We start from the raw sequence: 13087 nt of genomic DNA, 5'->3' as shown, positions 1-13087 counted from the left end.
GTAGCAAAAATGTGAATTTTGCTTTAACAAGTTGACCATAACTTCTTAAGAAAAGTAGACAATTTAAGACTCATGGTCTAAATTACATTCATTGAAAATGCTTCCAAAATAAATTTAGAATTTTTTTTAAAGAACAACTTCTACAACATTCAGGAGAAGCCGAAACCTAAAACATCCTCTTTCTGCCATGGCTGAGTTGGCCAGAGCACTGTCTCGTTATGCCAAGATTGCAGGTTCCATCCCTGGTCAGGGCAAGAATCAACCAATGAATGCATAAATAAGTGGAACATATAGGTGCTTACATCTCTTTCTCTTTCTCTTTCTCTTTCTCTTTCTCTTTCTCTTTCTCTTTCTCTTTCTCTTTCTCTTTCTCTTTCTCTTTCTCTTTCTCTTTCTCTTTCTCTTTCCCTCCCTCTCCCTCCAAAATCAATAAAAGTAAAACAACCTCTTTCCTCCCCCCTATACGATGACATTCATTGCAGAATTTTCACTGCATTGTATACATGCTACATTTACAATTTAATTAAACCTTTGTCAAATAGAGTTTTCTACCCACAGGAGGTATAGAAGCTCAACATTATGGCTTAGAGTTAAAGAAATCCTATATTATATGTATTCTTAGGATTCTAAGCCATCCTGGGTTCTATTTAAGCATTTTGTCTTCTGAATAATAACCAGTAGGATGTAGTTTGCAGAAACATACAAAGCTAAAAGAAAAAAAAAATAAGATAAAATCTCACCACAGTTCTTTTAAAAAAAGTAGAATGCAGTAAATTCTCAGAGCAAGACTAAAAATTGACATATGTTTGTGAAACTTAGATGAATCAGAAGATTTTCTAGAAGACTGCCTATGAACTATAATGTACTGTACTTTTTCCTATAATCAAAGCAAGTAAGACTTGAATTAAAAATCCACATGAATTTTCTAGAATTTTTCTGTTAAGACAGGCTTGCCTTTTTTGTTTCCTTTTTAGCCTGCTGTATCCCCACTGGCCAACAGACTATAGTCCAGAATACATTTCATTTTAAAGGGCTCCGTTATAGTTAATGAAGATAAGTCCATATGGTATAATATTGTAATGAATTTTCCGGTGGAAATTAATTAGATGTGTGAATGTGTGAATGCTAACATTTATTTACATCCCAGGCTAAATGTTCAAAGGAGTGTATGTTAAGCACACAATTAGAAGCAACGATGCATTAAATTGGTCTCACCAAGAAATAGTATTAATTTTAATAGTGCAATGGAAGCTTCTTAGAAAATACATGATAAGACTTTCCCTGCCCAGTTGCCTGCTTTTGAGACACTTCTTTTTATAAAAGTTGATGGAAAATTGAGAATGGAGAAGGAAAGTGCATTTTCCAGCTCACATCATAAGGCTGCCTAATGGTCTCATTAACCTATGGACTTCCTCCCAACTCCTTTGATTTGCACTGTGCAAACAGTATCTAACCACTCCTTTTGCAAACAGTCAGTGACCTGTTTAACCAGGGAGGGAATTCCTCACAGCTGGAAACCTTCAGTTACTCTGTTCTTTTTTAAAGTGTTACTTTACTGAAACTATAAAAAACAACATTAACTCTTGGTAGACAGAAACTGTAGAACCACAGGGCCCACTGGAGGGATTTCTTTCCCAGGCGAAGGGCTATTCTAATATTCTGGGATGATTTTTCATTTGTGCTAGGAATTTATTAGACTATCTTATAGTCAAATATTTGGCATAGAAATATTTTATTGTTCTATTTTTTCTTATCCACCCTATATATTAACTGATAAGAATAATGAGGATCATTTATTGAATTCTAACCATGTGTGAGCACTGAGCTAGTGAATTACATAAATTGTCTAATTTAGTTCTCTCACAGATGTTATGCATATGTATTTTATTTACAACTTTGTTTTATAGGAGTGAAAAGTGGGGTTTGGAGGTTGAATATTCACTGAAATTCAACAGATGGTAAGTGGCTGACCTGGGATTTAAACCAATGTCTGTCTATCCTGTATGTAAAACAGCCAATGCTAAATGTTTGGGGGCAATCTATATATCTTACCTAATAATAGACAAACATGGTAATTGACCATACCTTCACTACGCCTCCCATTGGCTAATCAGAGAGATATGCAAATTAACTGCCAACAAAGATGGCGGCCAGCAACCACAGAGCTGGAGCAAGCAGGAGGCTTGCTTGCTCCAGTGATGAAGGAAGCCAAGGTTCCCCACCTGCCGCAGCCAGCTCTAAGCTACACTCAAAGCAACAAAGTTTCAATTATAGAAGGTAAATAAACCCCAGATACCTGCTTTTAGCAGACCATGGCCATGGAGTTGGAGTGAGCAGGAGGCTTGCTTGCTCCAATGATGAAGGAAGCCAGCCTACCGCCAGCTCTGAGCTCCACTCAAAAAGCAACAAATTTTCAATTATAGAAGGTAAATAAACCCCAGATACCTGCTTTCAGCAGACCATGGCCACAGAGATGGAGCGAGCAGGAGGCTTGCTTGCTCCAGTGATGAAGGAAGCCAGCCTGCCACCGGCTCTGAGCTCCACTCAAAAAGCAACAAAGTTTCAATTATAGAAGGTAAATAAACCCCAGATACCTGCTTTTAGCAGACCGTGGCCATGGAGCTGGAGTGAGCAGGAGGCTTGCTTGCTCCAGTGATGAAGGAAGCCAGCCTGCCACCGGATTTGAGCTCCACTCAAAAAGCAACAAAGTTTCAATTATAGAAGGTAAATAAACCCCAGATACCTGCTTTCAGCAGGCCATGGCCACAGAGCTGGAGCGAAAAAAAAAAAAGGAAAGGCTTAGAACTTCAGTCGCTAGGGGGCTTGGTCAGTCTGAAAACAGCCATCAGCCCCTCACCCAGGCTGGCCAGGCACCCCAGTGGGGACCCCCACCCTGAAGGGGGTGTGACCAGCTGCAAACAGCCATCAGCCCCTCACCCAGGCTGGCCAGACACCCCAGCGGGACCCCCACCCTGATCCAGGACACCCTTCAGGGCAAACCAGCTGGCCCCCACCCATGCACCAGGCCTCTAGCTTATATAATAAAAGGGTAATATGCAAACTGACCCTAACAGCAGAATGACTGGGAATGGCTGGTCACTATGACACACACTGACCACCAGGGGGCAGACTCTCAATGCAGGAGCTTCCCCCTGGTGGTCAGTGCGCTCCCACAGGGGGAGCTCTGCTCAGCCACAAGCCAGGCTGATGGCTGCCAGTACAGTGGTGGTAGTGGCAGCCTCTCCCGCCTCCTCAGCAGCACTAAGGATGTCTGACTGCAGCTTAGGCCTACTCCGAGCTGGCAAGTGGACATCCCCTCCAAGGGGTCCCAGACTGCAAGACGTCATAGGCAGGGCTGAGGGACCCTGCCCCCCCGAGTGCACAAATTTTTGTGCACCAGGCCTCTAGTATATATATATAAAAGCCAAGAGATTGGAATGACCAGAACAACCAGAATGACCGGTCACTACGAGGCACACTGCAGCTGGCCAACTGGCCCAGTCGGGGATGGGGCCGGCCGGCCAACCTCCAGCAGCCCCTCCCCCAAAACCCCGCCAGCCTGGCCCTGATGGAACCCCAATCAAGGGCGGGTCAGCAGCCAACCTACCATGGCTCCTCCTCCCAGCCAGCCCATCCCCAAACGTCCTCAATCGGGGCAGGCTGGCCAGACCCCACTCATGCAAAAATTCATGCACTGGGCCTTCAGTTTTCATTATAATCCTTGAAGACACTGGCTGACAATATCATAGTTTTTTTGTGATTTTGTGTAATAAATATCTTGTGGAACCCCACTCCCCAAACAAATTTCACAGATACCAATACAAAAAGTAAGAAAGTTTGAATTAAAAAAAAAATATTATTTATTGCACTGGACAGAAGAAATATGTGATTGGGATGAATATTTTGAAGCATTGTAAGTTTGCACACCTCCTCTGAATAAAAACTCAGTAATGTATACATTCTTTATAAAGTTACTTCTCAAATAATGAGACCCCCTCATTAAACTCAAATGCCCTTATTCCCTTAACGTTTTTGATACCTGAGAACTGAAAGAAAAACATCAGTTAGTATAAGAAGTAGGCCTCTGTGATCCATCTCCAGCACAGTCAACTTTTAATGGAAATGTTTACTGAATTTCTCTAGGGCAAACAGAATGTAGGGTGGAGGGACGAAGATATAAGAACAAAGAACTGTGAACCTGAGCCCACACCAAGGTGGAAACCCCTAAGGTGCCTGCCTCAGCAAGACAGGAGGAGGTGGAGACAGCTAGAAAAGGCCTCAACCCAAGTTTTTTAAATGGCCCAATGGGAGACAATAAGACATAAGCAACATATGAGGAAAGAGGTGTCTGCATAGTACTCAGCAAATGAGGAACTGGAGGAAGGACTGAATAAATAAGCTGTGATCGCTACTCCATGTGTGCCTGTATAATAGTAAGGGAAACCACTCTTGAGAATATATTAAAAATCTCATTTTGGCCATACTTCTGTCTCCAAGTTCATTATTTGAATTTGGACAGGTGAGCATTTCTCATAGTAAACTCAATAACAAGATTGAGTTAAAGTATGTGTTCCTCTAAAAGACACTTGAAAGTCAAGTAACAGATTTCAGTAAATAAAAAATGGTCTAGGCAACTCAGAATTCTATATAGAAGCTGTTTTGCCTGATGCAGAAATTCATGTAAGAAAAAAAGCAAATTTCATGATTTCTGAAAATGTGAACTCAACATACACTTCTAACCTATACCTCCCTAGACTTTAGTTCTTACAAAGTTAGTGGGAGTTTCATGCTGCCTCAAAGTAATGAGGAAATCTACAGTGCCCTTCAGTATGCAACTACAGTCCGGTATAATAAAAGCCCAGCGACCAAAATGGCAGAACGACCAGAACAACCAGAGACCAGAACTACTGCGCTCCCTCGCCCAGGCCAGCCCTGCCCCCCATTAGGGACCCCCACCCTGATCCAGGGCCCCCATTAGGGCAGGCCAACTAGCCCTCACCTGTACATCAGGCCTCTATCCTATATAATAAAAGGGTAATATGCAAATTGGCTCTAATGGCGGAACGACCAGAACAACCACTCAATCGGTCACTATGCAATGCACTGACCACCTCTCAGTCCCTTTCCCTGGCCAGCAGGCTCTGATCACCCAATGGCAAACAGGGAACCAGGGGTGGGTGGCAGGGGACACAGGTGGTCCCCCACCCCTCCGGTCGCCCCACACACAGAGGGTGACCCATGATGAGGTGGAGCCAGCAAGAGGGCAGGAATGGCTGACCTCTTGGTCCCTTCTCCCGGCCATCAGTCTCTGATCACTTGATGGTGAATGGGGAACCAGGGGTGGGTGGTGGCGGGGGACTGGCTGCGGACTTCCAGGAAAGATGGCCCTGATCACAGGCCAGGCCTAGGGACCGTACCTGCACAGGAATTTTGTGCACCAGGCCTCTAGTATCCTATATAATTAAAGGCTAATATGCAAATAGACTGAATGGCAGAACAACCAGTTGCTATGATGTGTGCTGATCACCAGGGGGCGTGTGTGGAACATGGTGGGTGTTGGCCACTGCAGGATGGTGGAGCAGGTGAGCAGGGGCACCAGACCAAGGCGGGGCTCCAGTTGCTGTCATCAGGGTGAGCCTGTGTTGGTTACTGAAAATTCTTTGCTCCCATGCACCGTGGTCCTTGCTCAGCACTCGCACCCGCTGCTGGTGCCTAGTGCTGGTCCCAATCACTTGGTACCATCAGCAGGTGGGAGTAACAGCTGCTGGCCCTGATTGGCCCTGAGGGCTTTTCCACCTTCCCCCTGCTCCTGAAGGGTGAAGCTGCCCTTGCATCTGCTGCTGGCGCCAGCTCCAATCGCTCATACTGTCAGCGGGTGAGAGTGGGGCTGGCACTGTCAGCGTGTGGGAGTGGCTGGAGTGGGGTTGCTGGCAGACAGGGGACTGGGGGCTGCAGTAGGAAGGGCCAGGCAGGGGTGTGGAAGATGGGCCGAGACCTGATCCTGTGCCTACTGCAGCCCTGTGACCCACAGTTCCTTTCAAGGTCCATGAATTCATGCACTGGGCCCCTAGTAAATGTATAAGACATCACCTCATTCCCACCTCTCCTCTCCCTTAGACCTATCATCTATGGAACGGATGGACTTGATCAGTATTACCTGTTCTCTCCAAATAATTTGTTGTATAGGAAAAAGACGACAAAGGATGTAGAGTTGTATTCTGAAAGAAAAATAGAAAAGGTAAGCAAATTCTTATTTTAACTATGGATAAATCTAATAAATGAAGCTTTCAGGTTACAAGTTTCCTTGTTCACACATGTAATTGTATGGCAGATCTATCATAAACTATTTTATGGTTTTAATCTCAGATATAAAAGTTAAAGCTAAAGGGAAATTAACAAATTATTCCAGGGTCTAACTCTATTTTTCAGTAACTATTGTTACATAACAACGACTAAGCATTATCCTGGGATTGGAGGTGAGGAAGTGAGTAAAATAAGTAAAATTTTCTATTGCTTTAATTTTGCATATGTGATTTTAAAATTACAACATGTTATCATCTCTACTTCTTCCATGACACATGCTATTATAAAGTTATAAATATGGTGCTTAACCACCTCTAAAATCAAATCAGAAACTCATAGGATGACAGAAACTTCATACGTGATCAAGTTCATCCCTTGTTTCTAGACATGAGTGCTTATCATGAGTCTTGTTGAAAATTGTAACTTTTCCTTTTATTTCTCAAACTTGAAATGAATTTATTTTAACTCTTTTATCTGTGTCTAGTTCACTTGGTAAAGAGGTGACTGAAATACTCCCCACCTGGAAAACAAATTTGAAAATAAGTCAAAGAAAAGCAATGAGAAATAATTCAGATAAGTTGGGATCTCATAATTGTGGGTGGAGAAAAGAGTTTAGGCTTGAATATTAGATTCAGGATTGATCCCTGTTTCTCAATTCATTTGGTCAGATGTTCTTAAATATTATAGCTGGAGGGCTGGTTAAAGTCATCTCTGGGCCGGGCTGGCGTGATTCAGTGGTTGAGCATCAACCTATAAACCAGAGGTTCAATTCCTGGTCAAGGCACATGCCTGGGTTGTGGGCTCAATCCCCAGTGGAAGGCGTGCAGGAGGCAGCCGATCAATGATTCTCTCATCATTGATGTTTCTATTTCTCTCTCCCTTTCCTTTCCTCTCTGAAATCATATATATATATATATATATATATATATATATATATATATATATATAGTCATATATATAGTCATATATATATTGTCATCTCTGGCTCCCATTGCCAGAGTCTCTGATTCAGTAGGTCTGACAATTTGCAATTCCATCAAATTTCTTGGATATGCCAGTGATGTTGAGGTGGGGGCACTTCTGCCATAGACATAGATTACTAGGTAACTTGCTTCAGTTTCCTCATTTCCAAAAAAGGCAATGTTACTATTTTTAGAGTCTTACTGGGAAGATGACTATACTTAGCACAATTCCTGGAATATAGTATATGCTCAAAAAAAGTTTATTCCCAATCCTACATCAATTTACAACCCTGAAATATTTAGGGCCATCTAAATAATCCACATATGACAAAAATACACATAGAGAAACATATGAAGGTTGTTGTTGCTTTTATTGGCTTGTTTTCTTTTTGTTTAATCACAGTGATTTAATTATTCTCAAGATTTCCATTCTTTTAAAAATTAATCTTGATTGCTCTTTCCATTACGTGTTTTATCCCTCACCATAAAAATCTAATATAAAACTCATACAAAAACAAAATCTCCTAATATAAGATCCAGGTATCTACTATTTAGAAATAGGATAGAATTTTTCACCTTGATGGTATCTTAGAGATCATCTGGTTGACCTGTTTTATTTTATAGTTAGAAAAACTTATCCAAAGCCACAAAACAATTTATTGACTAGATCCTGAGTCACTTAAGTAAAGCCAGTATATGCTGTGCTACCATTTTCATAAAAAAGACTTCATACATCTATTTTTTCATGATTTAATAGTGTTTTCATTTAATAATCAATTGACAAGAAAGAGAAGAAGCCCAACCTCAGTATGCCAGAGTCTAAAGTGACTCAATAAGACCCTCCCCTGGGGCAGGCATGGCAGGAAGGCGTTAATGGTTCTGATCACTAGCTGTGTTGGATTAGAATTGGGGGCCTCATTTGTAGTGGGCCTGGAAAACAAACCTGGTACCTAGTGGGTGACTGAGAGAGCATTTGAAGACCTTGGTAGAGGGCAACATTCACTCCTACTAGGGCAGGGAGCATGGGGTCAGCCTCCTAGGCAGGTGTTTAGGTTAAAGCTCCTCCTTTGTCCTACCATCACTAGTCCTTCTTGAGTTTTTTTGCTTTTCTGCTTATTGCTAAACAATGATTCTGTCTTCCCTCCAGCCTGTAGGAAGTAGGTTCTAGTATCCATTGCCTGTGATGCCCAGGCCCTCATGGAGACATTAACAGGTATGTAGCAGGACCATCTCTACTGACTCAAATCCACAACCATTCTTAGCCTCAAGGAAAATAATCATTTCCCTATTATTATTAGAAAAAATTTACCAATTTTTTATGTTGGGGGGTGGGGGGTGGGGCAAGTGCAGGGTCTCTTTTATGAATAATGCTGACCAGTACTGTCAATTTCTCTTCAAATACTACTATATGCCTTTGAAATAAAGATTCCTTCAAGGGCTGGAAAATTTGGGGTATTCCCAGCAACATGCCTGTGCCAGATTTGTTTTTTCTCATAGCACACTCTCTTGTGGTAGAGTTCTTTCGTCTCTTCTTGCACCTTGGTAATTATGGTGATTATGACACAGATAGGAATCTCAGACATCAGTAGGAGGGAAAATCCTCCAATGTTTCTACAACTTCATTTGCAGGGGTCTTATTCAAACAATCTAACCTATTATTAAAGCCATCCAAGAACAGAGCAAGGTCCAGTCTGGAAATGGTGTCCCCTTACTGCCATCAAGGGAAAAAGTGAAAGGGACTATTATGGACTGAATGTTTATGTCCCCCAAATTCATATGTTGAAATTCTAACCTCCAATGTGATGATATTTGCAGATGAGGCCTTTGGGAAATAGTTGGATAAGGTCTAAGAGGGTGAGACTCTCATGATGGGATTAATACTCTTATAAAAAGAGGAGACATGGGACCACCCATTCTATTCTCCCCCATATGAGGATATGGTTAAAAGGCCCTTGGCAAACCAGGAAGAGAGCTGCCATCCGCACTGAACCTGCTGACACCTTGACCTTGGACTTCTCAGCCTCCAGAACTGTGAGAAATAAAGGTTTGTTGTTTAAGGCCCCAGTCGATGGTAATTTGTTATAGCAGCCCAGGATGACTAAGACAGGGACTGCGGTTGAGAAACTTTGAGAATACAAGTCTAAGAGTCAACATTTTATTTTCAAGAATTGCAGGGGAAATACAGTAAGTAAATTGGCTTACATTACAGAGTTAAAGAGTGCATTTAGCTATATGGAATAGCTTTATAAAAGCAAGGAAATGATTATCATAAAAATCAAGAGAGCCCTGGATAGTTTTCTCAGTAGTTAGAGCATTGGCCCAAGGACTAAAGGGTTGCAGGTTCCATCCCTGGCCCTGGATGGGGCACCTGCAGGAGGCAATCAATCAATGTGTCTCTCTCACATCGATGTTTCTCTCTCTCTCTCTCTCTCTCTCTCTCTCTCTCTCTCTCTCTCTCTCTCTTTCTCTCTGTGTCTATTTCTCTTTCTGTCTCTCTCTCTTTCTTTCTCCTCCCTCCCTTTCATCCTCTCTAAAAATCAATGAAAAAAATATCCTCAGCTGAGGATTAAAAATAATAATAAAAAAATAAATAAACAAATAAATAAAGTAAGTCAAGAGAAGGTCACACTTGAGAAGAGGAGGGGCTCATGGAAAGATGCACACAGTAGAGACGGGGCCTCACAGGGGTCTCCACATTCCATTTCTTACCCTGAGTGGACTCACATGAATTTTGTCTTACAGCTATTTGCAAATGATACTTATGTTTTATAAAGTTTTTGCATATATGTGATATTCCATTATATTTTAGAGCCTTGTAACAGATTAAATGGCTATTAGTTAGATATTTGGAACTTTTGTCTGATATCCTGATTAACTTGATTGAATTATATTAATACAGATAAAAGCAAAATAACATGTCTTTCAGTAGCACATTTCTGCAATTTTTATGACTTGATTTCTCACTTTGCCTTCCCCAACAGGCTGAATTTCCCAGGTGCATTTTTTAATATCTCATAATTATCATTTGTTAGACAGCCATTTGTCATCTGCGTAAGGTTTTGGGGAACAACTACAAAAAGCAAACAAAAATGTGAAACTTTTATTTTGAAAATGAACAGAATAGCAGTTGGGTATCTCAGGTTTATATCAACCCAAAAGTGTTAAGAAAAAATAAAGGAAGAAAGAGATGGAGAAAGGAAGGGAAGAAAAGATGAAGGAAAAAGAACTTCTATGTGTAGAATGCTCACTGTACGCTAGTTGCTCTTCTTCAGAGCATTCCATTTACTTCACACAGATCATGGAGGCTGTTTGCATTTATTTATTTATTTATAAAAATTATTGAATTTATTGGGGTGACATCTATATTAATAAAAGGTAATATGCTAATTAGACCGGGAGACCTTCCAGACGTCCTTCCAGACAAAGCCATGGTGGTGGGGCTTAGGCAGAGGCAGTTAGGGGCAATGAGGCCAGGATGGAAGGGCAGTTGTGGGTGATCAGGCCAGCAGTTGGGGAGCAGTTGGGGGAAAACAGGCCAGCAGTGGGGGGCCAGTTGGGGGCGAGCAGGCTGATGGGGGGCAGTTGGAGGTGATCAGGCCAGCAAGAGGGAGAAGTTGGGGGCGAAAAGGTCAGTGGGGGGACAGTTGGGGGGAAGCAAGTCAGCAGGCAGAGTGGTGAGGGGTGATCAGGCAGGCAGTCAGGTGAGCGGTTAGGAGCCAGTGGTCCCGGATTGCAAGAGGGATGTCCGACTGCCAGTTTAGGCCCGATTCCACAGGGAATAGACATCCCCCGAGGGGTTCCAGATTGGAGAGGGTGCAGGCTGAGCTGAGGGACACCCCCTTCCATGCACGGATTTTGTGCACCAGGCCACTAGTTGGTTAATAAAAGTATATAGGTTCCAGGTGTGCAATTCTGTAACACACCATCTATATATTGTATTGTGTTTCTACCATCCTACAAAGGGAGAAAGAGACTCCAGGAGAACTTCTTATAGGCCTTCAATTTGATTGCACTCAGGTCATGGCCCTAATGTTGCCAGTTATTCATAGGGAGAGGAACAAGGTGATAGAGTCTAGTTCCGGTGATATTGGCAACTTTCCAATTAAAGTGGCCTTAGGTGTCACCTCTCTCACAAGTAATTCCAGTGGGTTGGAAAAATTGTAGTTGCTTCCCTGTCAGGGAATAGGGGACTCCACAGGGGTTCCACACTAGCACTTTTCAAAGCAAACAGGCTTGTATTAATAGAAACAGGATGATCTTGTCTTCATATCTGATCTGACACCTGGCTCCAGAGAGAAGGCAAACTCACACCTTATTGGGGGATGGTGAAACAGACTTTTGAAATTCAGAGATATTGCTTGATGTGTCATTAAATGCAATTTCTTTTCCAAATTTCCTCATCAGTAATGATCCTTATTATATAGGTGGACAGTCTCCTAATATCGATAAAGACCTTTGCAGCTGCTCTCATCACAGGCCTCATGTTTAATATGCACTTTGCAATTAGCGTGGACAGAAAGCCGCACATTTGCAGTCAGCCACCCTCTCTGTCAGATCGTTTTTTAATCTGGGCTGTGTTCAGCTGCAAGGGGCTGATAAGCATTTCTGAAATCTCTGCACACGACCAACAGCACTTTAATCTCTTCTTTCAATTTCCAGTGCACTCATTACACAAATTCGGCTCAAAAACCCCTGTGCATGAAAATTAGCCTTCCTGGATGTGGTACAATTGCATTTAACCTTTGCTAAAATACTCCCATCCTTCTGGCCATTCGTCCCAGAAAAATATAGACAGTGGCTTACTTGTAAAATGGACGAATTTATGCCCAAAGCCCATGGGCACTAAAGTGGAGCTAAACGTTAGCTATTTGTTTTAATTGAGGATGAAGAAAATGATTTCTTCCATTTTAACCTAATTTTCAGAGAATAAACATCATTACATAGAGATAAATTATATTTCCATGTAGCACTTTCATATGCAGAACCCTCGACTAGCCCAGCTGTCAGATAGAGCTTGCTCATTTCCACCTGAAGCCCATTAGCACCAATTTTCAATCAGTTATGTAAGTATTAACCTGTTCCTCTCTGCATGTAATCTGTCTGTGAGCTGGCTAGGAGGAGATGAAATTCTTAGTGTCAAAATGCCTTCCTTAATATGCGCTTAGGTCTTTATTTGCATTACACCTTATGCTCTAATTTCAAGCTTTCAAAGATAAAAACGTGTGAAATAGCTGCTGCACCTTCCTAGTCTCTAGAGATGGGCCAAGGCTGGGGAGGGAGGTGTAGTGCTTGCTGAAAGAATCACAGGGGGAAAGCCTGAGCTCATCTTACAGGGAAATGATCAATTTTATCTGTCATTTGGCTGCACATAAAATTCCCCACACAAGTCAAGGTGAGTTGATGACCAAGGATCCTCAGTGTATTTAACCTTGTTTGGATTATTAAAATCGAGCTTCTGAAATTCCCCAGGAAAAAACAACAACAACAACAACAAAAAACAGGTTATTATATCTAGACTAATAAAAAGGGTAATATGCTAATTAGACTGGGAGACCTTCCAGGAGACTGGCCAGGGAGGGCAATTGGGGTTCATCAGGCCAGCTGGGGAGGGCAGTTAGGGGCCATGAAGCTGGCAGGGAAGGGCAGTTGGGAACCATGAGTCCAGCAGGGGAGGGCAATTGGGGGCCATAAGGCTGGCAGGAGAGGGCAATGGGGGGTGATCAGGCTGGTGGGGAGGGCAGTTGGGGGCAAGCAGACTGGTGGGGGGGGCAGTTGGGGCAAGAAGGCTGGCAGGGGGGGCAGTTGGGAGCAAGAAGGCCGGC

The sequence above is a fragment of the Myotis myotis genome, unplaced genomic scaffold (assembly GCF_014108235.1).
Source record: "Myotis myotis isolate mMyoMyo1 unplaced genomic scaffold, mMyoMyo1.p scaffold_m19_p_8, whole genome shotgun sequence".
Lineage (NCBI taxonomy): Eukaryota > Metazoa > Chordata > Mammalia > Chiroptera > Vespertilionidae > Myotis > Myotis myotis.
The sequence above is the reverse complement of the archived record's forward strand: the minus strand, read 5'-3'. Positions refer to the sequence as shown.